Source organism: Quercus suber, unplaced genomic scaffold, assembly GCF_002906115.3.
Source record: "Quercus suber isolate HL8 unplaced genomic scaffold, Cork oak 2.0 scaffold_109, whole genome shotgun sequence".
In the NCBI taxonomy this organism is placed as follows: domain Eukaryota; kingdom Viridiplantae; phylum Streptophyta; class Magnoliopsida; order Fagales; family Fagaceae; genus Quercus; species Quercus suber.
In genome coordinates, this window is record NW_027069574.1 from 1258271 (window position 1) to 1268130 (window position 9860).

At 38.3% G+C, this 9860-nt stretch overlaps 1 non-coding gene across 1 annotated transcript; it reads left to right on the forward strand.

Moving 5' to 3' along the window:
• The first annotated feature begins 1029 nt into the window (after positions 1-1029).
• Positions 1030-1136, forward strand: LOC111989199 (small nucleolar RNA R71). Its single transcript, XR_002880520.1, has one exon. It is a non-coding gene; the product is annotated as a small nucleolar RNA R71 (small nucleolar RNA).
• The last annotated feature ends 8724 nt before the right edge of the window (positions 1137-9860 follow it).

Here is a 9860-nt window from a genome sequence, read left to right on the forward strand (position 1 = left end):
AAAGCTTCAATGAGAGGAATATTAATATGCAATTGCTTAAATATACTTAGAAATTTAGAAAACTGATCATCCACATTGTTTTTTCTTAATCTTTGCAGAAAAGGAATTGGTGGATCATAAATTGAAGGAGAATAAGTCTCAAAAGTAACTTCCCTGGATTTTTTGGATTTTGAAGCTCTTTCATCCTCCTTAGTTTTCTCAGCTTGCTCCACTTCTTTCATCTCTGACTCGGCTTCCTTCATCTTTGACTCCTCATTATCTACAGCTTCATCTTGTTTGGCATTTGTTACTTTTGGCTCCTCATATGTTCGTCCACTTCTTAATGATATTGCCTTTACATGTTCTTTCGGATTGGTGACAGTGTTGCTTGGCAAAGTTCTAGTAGTCCTCTCTGTGAGCATGCTTAAGAGCTGACCGATTTGCACCTCAAGATTGCGGATTGAAGCTGAGTTGTTTTGGATCACCACATCTGTCTTCTGCATGTACTGCATGAACATGTCCTCAAGTGTTGGCTTCTTCTCTTGCTGTGGAAATTGCTGAGGTGGTTTAGCCTGCCCTTGGTTATTGCTCCATGAGAAGTTAGGGTGATTCCTCCATCCAGGATTGTACATGTTCGAGTATGGATTATTTTGACGTTGAAAATTTGACATGTAATTTGTCCGTTCATAACTCAATTGGGCAAAAGGATTTCCCACTTGGTAGTCAACACTTGAATGATTTCCTGCACAATGATCACAAACAGCATTAGTTTGAATAGCATTAACATTCATTTTACCTAGTTGTTGAGACAAAGTTGCCATTTGTGTCGCCAATGAGGTAATAGAATCAAGTTCTAAAACTCCAGCTGTCTTTCTTGGCATTGCTCTTTCTGTAGGCCATTGATAGTTGTTGGATGCCAATTCTTCTAGAAGTTCATAGGCTGCCTCATGAGTTTTACTCATTAAAGCTCCACCAGCTACTGCATCAACCATAGACCTGTTTGTAGCTCCTAGACCATTGTAGAATGTTTGCACTTGAAGCCATGTTGGAAGGTTATGATGAGGACACCTTCACAATAAATCTTTGTACCTCTCCCATGCTTCATATAATGATTCACCCTCAAATTGGATGAACGTGGTGATATCATTCCTTAGCTTTGCTGTCTTTGCGGGAGGGAAATCTTTTGCTAAAATTTTTTGTGCCAGCTCCTCCCATGTAGTAATGATGCCAGGTGGCAAAGAATTCAACCAAACTTTTGCTTTATCCCTAAGTGAGAAGGGAAAAAGCCTTAGTCAAATCGCATCGTCTGTCACTCCGTTATGTTTAAAAGTATCACAAATTTCGAAGAAATTTGCAATATGGACATTAGGATCCTCTTGTGACAGCCCCCCGAATTGGACAGTCTGCTGTATCATCTGAATGATGGCCGGCTTGATCTCAAAATTATTGGCTTGTATGGCTGGCCTCCTTATGCTTGATGTAGCTCCATTTACCGAGGGCGTAGCATAATCTCTTAACGCCTTTTGCTCTTGATCGGCCATCTTAGATAGAGATGTGTTGGCCTCTTTCTTCTTTTCTTTCTTAAGCTGACGTAAGGTTCTTTCAATTTCAAGATCAAAAAGTGTATGCTCTAATAGTTTAGATCAGGGCATGCACTTTTAATTCCTAAAAGAAAGAAAACAAACTCAGATGCACCTAATTAATTTTTTTTTTTGAATAAATAAAATAAAATCCAAAGTAGTAAATATCTAGCTAGTATCAATATCAATAACAAATAGTTAATCCTCGGCAACGGCGCCAAAAACTTGTTTGCATAAAATAATCTGCAAGCGCACAGAATCGTAACAAGTAGTAAAGTATTTTTAGAAAACGAATGTCGAACCCACAAGGATTAACTATGTTATTGAATACCAAAATTCACTAAATAAATTACTATTTGGAAATTCGAAAACAAATGGAATCTTCTACTATCTAAATTAAATTAAACTATTTAATAAAAATAAATCTACGAATAAAAAGAATTAACAAAGCGTAAAAATCTAACAGTGTAAAAATATGATAAGAATGGATCTAGAGCGATTGATTTCACCTAACAAATCCCACAGAATTTATCCTTCCTAATTATTAAATTCTAATAATCTCCCGTTGATGATTAAAAATTCCTTAAGTATTCAATATCTTCTCTCGAATAATATCAAAAATATCTTCAATTAACAATTCCATATCTCTATGTGAATTTAATTAATTGGAGACTCATTACGTACTTTGAATTTTCTGAAAAATCACACTATTCGCGGTAAAGCGTCTCTACTTTCGCTTAACTAATGGTGTTTAATTCTAGAACTAAAATAACAAATCACCTCTCGGTCTCATTGTAATTCAATTGATCAAACTATAATTTGTAAAAAATAGTAAGCATTAAGAATAAGAATTAAACACTCAATCATGGAAATATTAAAAATAAAATAACTCAAAAAATAAATTGTGTGTTCATTGCTAGACTACATCAATGTTCTAGAAAATAAAATTTAGTTCATAATAAAATTGAAAAGAAAACAAATAAAACTTATGTTTTTCATCTGAATTGGTTGATCAACATGAAGCTCTCGCCTTTATCCTCAGATACTCCTCTTTTGAAAGACTCCCAAAAGCAAATTCTTCTATGCGATGCCTCCTTTTCCTCTCAAGTTTTCTCCCTTCTTTTTACCCTAAAGAGCCTTTAAATAGGTCAAGGAATCCTATTACAAGTTGAATTCCCGTTTGGAGAAAATCTCAGATTTTTAGGCTTCATTTAACTGATGATTTTGGCCCATTTAAATTCAGAATTCGGACTTTTGGTAAACTACAAAGTTGTAGCCCTTTAAGTTAAATTTCCAGCCCAACTTGAGTCATCTTGATTGAATATCTGAGCTGAAAGTTATGCGAAAAATATTAACTAATGTGTAGGCTGGAATCCTAATCCGAATTGGACTTGGATTTGGTGCAAATTTCCTTTGATTTCTTGCTCCAATTGGACTTGAATTTAATTGGCCTAGGGCCTAGCCCCACTTTGCATGTAAAGCCCTTGTTACCTGCAACACAAAGATATTATATAATCAGTAACAAAATAACATAAAAGTAAAGCTAAATATGTAGATATGTGAGTACTTTATTGTATATATTTCATGCACATCAAGACTGTTCATAACAAAATCTGCTGAATCTCAAAAGTGCAGAATTTTCGTCCGCAAAATATTTTATAGCAGAAAAATTCCAAAATGTTCAGTGGCAGAATATTTCACAGCAGAATCCCAGAAATGCAGAATGTTCATCGGTAGAATATTTCGCAGCAGAATCCTAGAGATGCAGAATGTTCATTGGCAGAATATATCGTAGCAGAATTCTAGAAATGCAGAATGTTCATTAGTAGAATATTTCATAGCGAAAAGTTTCAGAAGACTAAGTGCAGATCTTTCGGCAGGTTGTTCACAGCAAAATATTACGCAGTAGAATATTCTATGGCAGAATTTTGTATTCTAGCAGGTCTTTTCGTAGAATATCCTACCACAAAATTCATTATTGAATTCTTGAACCTTCTAAGTGCAATCACAAGTCCAATGTGATTATCTTCTACAACAAAAGTGATCATTGCGCCATCAAGAATTCATGGGAACACTAATAGTGTGAAGATGTGTAAAAGGGTACTGGACAATTCTGCTACAGCAAGAAATTCGAGTTTAGATCTTATTCAACAAATTAGAGACTTGTTCTCAAAGCAAGAGAGGTGCATACAAAGCCTTTCATGTTCACTTTTGCTAAAGCAATCTTTTGCTACTACATCAGCAAATATATATCAGTATCAATGAAGGGAGAAGGGAGAAGTAATCAATTCGGCGATATCGAAACATCCGCTTTCAACCAAAGAATACATTGAAGGCATGTGACAGGGTGGTGAAGTGTCCTAATTAAATCTAGACTTTGGAATGAAGCAAATCACTCAGTTACTGCGTACTCTTCATAAAGAAACCCAAATCTATAAGCTGGTTGCAAACTGCTCTTTGTCCATTATTGGGTCTAGAAAACTGATTCAACAACGTTGAAGAGTTGAGAAGTTTTCTGTGAAGCACCTTAGAGGATTTATGCCTGGAGTGGCATTAATGATCATTATCTTTATGATTTTCTAAAAAAGAATGTATCAGATTACTTGTACTACAGACTACGCAACTCCACCATCACTTTTCAAGTCATGAAGCTCATTGGTGCTCATGTCTCATCCTAGAAGAACTTTGCAACAGTGACAAACTCAAAGCTCCTTCTTTTAGCTTGTGTACAAGAGGGAAATAGCATAAACAATTGCTCACACACATTCTGCCGTGAATAGAGTTGCTTATCTTATTGCCACAGAAAACTATTACATGGTTTTTATTGAAGGCGTTCTGCTACAAGGGCATTCTGCCACAAGAATAAAGAAGCATACTGTCCCAGGAAGATGTTGGCATGTCATAGGTAATTCTATATTAGAAGCCGTTGACTTTTGGCTATTACTAGCCAACCATAAAGCAAGAGACGTAGCAAGCTCCATCTAAATATGCCCATACTCAAAGCAAGCAAAGAAGAAACCCATGAAATATGGGTCTTAGTAACAAAACCTAGCAAAAGGGTTGTGGTTATGAACTTTTGGCTAGAAGTCAGCAAAGGAATCATGGTTGTGTGTTCTTGGCAGAAGCCCATAATGGGGGCTACACTCAATCAAACCCGCAAAGGAGCCATGATCGCAAGTCTTTAGAAAGTATTTGCAGAAGAGCTATAGCCACAATCATATGTAGTAGAAAATACATGGGAAGCAATTGTGCTTGTAGTGGAACGAAGTCAAAGTATGCTTGGGAAGTAACTTTTTCCCAAATTCTCTAGCAACGAAGAATTTCTACAATATGGCAACTTGTAGATCCATGGCATCTAATTTTTTTTTTTTTTACTGATGAATGCATGAACCACATGATGGAGCATCAACACCAAGAGTAGGTGATATCAAGCTCATCCAGTTGTCTCACATGCTGGGGGCTAAAGCTTATTCTGCGGCAAACACAGGAAGCCTTCTGCTGAAAGCTAAAGGCTTATTCTCGTATACTGGGGGTTGTCTCATTCTGCAACAAAATTTGAGAAGTCTTCTTCAAAAACCTAAAGACTCATCTAGTTGTCTCATATGTTGGGGGGCTAAGGCCCATTCTACAGTAAATTTAGAAAGCCTTCCGCAAGGTGCTTAGAGTATCAATATGAAGCAGCAACATCATGTATCTTCTACAAAAGTTTGGTGTGTTGCATGGTTCAAAAAAGCTTGGAGAAGGAGAGTAATGAAGTGAAAAATAAAGAAGTTGTGGTAGAAAAGGATGTATAGGTTGTGGCAGAAGAAAAATTGGAGGAAATTGACCTAGGGTCGGACTGGAATTAAGACCCATCTCAATTAGCTCAAGAATTTTAGAAAAGGAGAAATCATAATTGATACTGTTGTTGAAAGAATTCAAAGATGTCTTCGCATGGGATTACAGTGAAAATGCCAGGATGGGATCTTGGGCTAATAGTGCATACATTGAATGTGGACCCCGAGGCCAAGCCAGATGGCCTAGCCTGCCAAGGTGTTCCATACTGCTTGCCAGGGTATTCCACGCTGAGATAGAAGGGGCAAAGTTTTGAGGAAAAAAGTACAGCAGACAGCCTTCAAAATGCTACAGCAGATCATGATGAACCTTCCTACTGTGCAAGCCCCAATCCGTAAAAAGCCATTGTTACTCTACCTAGCCACTAACTCGTATGCCATAGGTGCATTGATTGCCCCAGAAGATGGAGGCAAAGTTTTCAACTTTCGAAATAGAACATACTCCAAGGAACGAAAACCGGTTTGCAGATGTGTTAGCCGCATTAGGCTCACAAATAATTTTTGAAGGGGATAACACTAGGATAGAAGTCAGCAAGAGGAAATAGTCTACTATTGAGATGTTGAAAGAAAGGTTCCCAGAGGAACAATGTGAAGGAGATTTGTGGATTCCCATGAGGGAGGCCTTGATGGCGGAAGAAGATGCCACAGAACTGAAGATGCTAAAGGACTATTCCTTGGTAAGAGGAGAATTATATCGCAGGATGCCATGTGAGGTCTTGTCCAGGTGCGTACGGTAGGAGGAAGCCTAGAGAAAGTTGAAAGAAGTACATGACAAGACTTGTGGATCCTGTGGGAAAGTCTACCTTTACTGCAGACTCCAGAGGGCAGGCTTTTATTGGCCAAGTATAGATAAAGATGCAGATTAAGTCCAAACCCAGTCTGGGACCTACCAGCTTATAGCAGACAGAGAGGAAAGTTACGCTGTATTCATCAGCGAAGACTGGAGAAGCCATTCATATAATAATTAACAGAAGGCATCCTGCCACAAAAGCACAGTGAAAGATACAAACTTAAAAGGTTGGCAATACGTTACTTTTTGCATAACACAGTCCTTTTTAAGAAAGGGTATGATGGAGACCCTTTAAGATGTTTGAGCCCTGAAGAAGCAAAAGAAATGATAAAAGAAGTATACTCAGGAGAGTGTAGGGAGCACCAGGGGAAGAAAAAGCTTTACAGATGCCTGCTACAAATGGGCTACTATTGGCCTACCATGAAGAAAGATACGGCAGAAACATATGTAAAGGTGAACCAACAAGCACTACAGCAGAAAATAAATGCTCTTCGTGAGACTTTAAAACTTCAAGAGTGCTTCGTAGAAAATCTGAGTGACAAAGGAACTCACAACAGGAACAAAAGGTGGAAATTAGCGATGAAGCCCAAGCATCTCTTGAGCAACACATTCAATGGTAGATCACAAGAATTGGGGAGACATTGCCAAGCTTAGCAACATGAGAAAGAAGAATTGGGAGAAATAAGATATGCGGAAGACTACAACAAAGTTAAGAGATTTAGTTCACAACATCTATGCCTTTTTCATCAAAGAGGCAGTGATATCCTCACCAACACGAAGGACAAGAAGAATATGTTAAAGAAAAAAAAAAAAAAAAGAAGCAAACACGAAGGAATCAATAGTTGCTGTGGCAGAATGATAAAAAAATTGTTTAGAGAGTGAAGATTTCTCATGAAAGTATCCTCATTCCCCCTTGGAAAAATATCTATAGTGGCACCACTTGTAGGCGCTTTAAAATGAGTGGCAGACTTAGTTACTTCTGCAGGAAGATCAATTTTGCAGCAGAACCAGAATTTATGGCAAAATTAGAAACATCCTGCAATGCAAATAGCAAAGGTACAAGAGTATTGATGATCTTGGGGGCTAAAAGGTCCTCTACTATTGCAACAATACATTTGCCCATGTCATTAGCAGCTCCGAATAAGGAGGTCTTCCATAAATACATCATCACTAAAAGAAATTTGCCTTTCCACAAGGCCCAACATCTTTCCGTCGCAGAATTTGCCATAACCTTCACTTCCTATAGTATAGATGATGCTCTAGCAGAAGCAATGTAAGAGGTGCATTAACACAAAGAAATAAGTGCATGTATTGCAGTAGAAAGTGTCTACATATGTTGCGGAAGCAAAAATGAGTATTCATCCCTACAGAAGCAAAGAAATGAGTACATGCTACTGTAGAAACGTGAAGAAATAAGTATACAAATTGCCGTAGACATAAAGAAATGAGTACTATTGTAGAAGTCCAAGATTATAAGGAATTTCTAAGAAGCAAACCAAGAAACAAGCAAAGGAATGATGAAGAAAAGAAGGATGCACATATCATCATCATCAACAATCCCTTTGAATGAAAACCATATGGGAAGAAAAAAGTTAGTAAATTGAGAAGAAAACCATTAAGCCCAAATGGTAGGAATAATGGATCATAGGCCCATGAAATAAACAAATGGGCCTTGAAAAAGCAAATGGGCCTAAAGGAGCCCGAAAAGAGAGAAGTAGCAAACCCATGGGCTATATATGATGTAGAAAAGTGAAAATGAGCTACAGCAGGCCCAAAGTAATGCAAACAAAGAAAGTAAGGGGTTGATGGCATGCCCATGAGCCCCAAGGATGAGAATAAGGTAATTGGGCTGGGGAAGCCCAATGAAGTTAGTAAAAGCCCATGGGAGTAAAGAATTGGAATGGGCCGAGGATGCTCAAAAGAATAAAATGGGATAAAGGAGCCTGAAAGTGATGAAACGGATTGAGGATGCCCAAAAGAATAAAATAAGACAAAAGAGCCCGAAAGCAATGAATGAGCCAAGGAAGCCCAAAACAGCATGGTACAAGCCCAATGATAGTACTAGGCTAATGGGATTTAGCAAAAGGAAAGCACACAGCAGGCCCAAAGAGGCCCAGCAGGCACAAGTCATAAAGAGTAAAAGGAAAGTATATAGTAGGCCCAAAGAGGCCTAACAGACCCAACACCACCAAAATGAAGAACAACTTTTTGGCTACCCTTTAAGGGTCATGAATATGCTGAAAGAAAGAGAATGATTTGCATAAGGAGAGTAAGGATTGAAACAACAGGCCCACGAAGAAAAGAAGAGAGGCATTTGCATGTGAGTTGTGAAATAACCCGTAAAGAAAACTGCATGAGTTTTCGCATACGAATTGCAGGAGCAATCCATATGCTTAGAGGGCTGAATGTTGATGCCCATTTTTGCAAATTCGTACCCAAAGGCCCATGAGGAAGAAAGCCTAATAAGTTGTAAGACGCAAAAGCCCATATGAAGGAAAGCCTAATGAAAAGCAAAGCCCAAAGACCCACCAAGAAGACCGAAGAGCAAGAAAGTTCTAAAGAAAGAAGTACAAGTGAAAGCAATCTATAGCAAAACACAAATCTGCTGCAAAATACAAATTTGCCGCAGAATACAGCTTTACTACAGAATACAGTTCTCTAGCAGAATGATTTCGACAGATGAAGATAAATTGGGCCTAAAACCCTTTTAATCCAATCAACATTATTTGGTCGACAAATCTGCCGTAGAATACAAATCTACCATAGAATACAACTTTACCGCAAAATACAGTTCTCTGGCAGAATGGCTTTGGCAGATGAAGATAAATTGGGTCCAAGACCCTTTTGATCCAATCAACATTATTTGGCCCACAAAGGCCCAAATCTTTTTGTATAAAAAAGATAGGCATGAAAACTGATATGAAAAAGAACAATGAAAAGAAACAAGGAGTAACATGAAGTGTCAGCAGCAGGAAACACATGAAGGAAAGAAAAGCTAAGCTAAAAGGAATGACAAACACAGCATGAAACGTGTGAAGAAATAAGACAGGGCCACACAGCAGAACAAAACAAATTTGCTACGGCAGAAATGGCGTGAGAACGAAAGAATACAAAAACAGAAGGGTCGGAGCACCACCAACCTGTACCCATCCAACACAAGGAAGGTGGGCCCACGGTCAAAGGGACTCAGAGGGCGTGGTTTGGTGGTGGGGGAAAATGGGGTCTATATTTGGTTTCCTGCCATAACTTCTTTTGGGAATATATCCTTCTAGGATGTTATCTTACCCAAAAGAAGTAATAAATTGTTCTGACCATCTGATGCATGCCATAGAGCTAGGTAATGAGGTAGCCTAATCCTTATCTTTGAACCTAAAGGTAGAAGTATACGGTAGGAACAAACAGAAGAGAATTTTGTCGTGCAGTAAACATGTATTGAGCAATAACAGTGGTCGGGGCAACCAATGGGTTGGTGGGTAGTCTTAAAAGGATGCCCACAACAAACAAAAAATAGTTGGTGAAGCCCTAGGTGTAAAAGAGAGAAATTCTATTGAATCAATTCACTGTAAAAGGAAGAGCTAGCCATGGATGAAGGGGAGACCTGATGGAGACCAGATGGGAAAACCACATAAGGAAGGAAACTTATGGTAACTGAGTAGTAAATACCCAGAGAGAGAAACC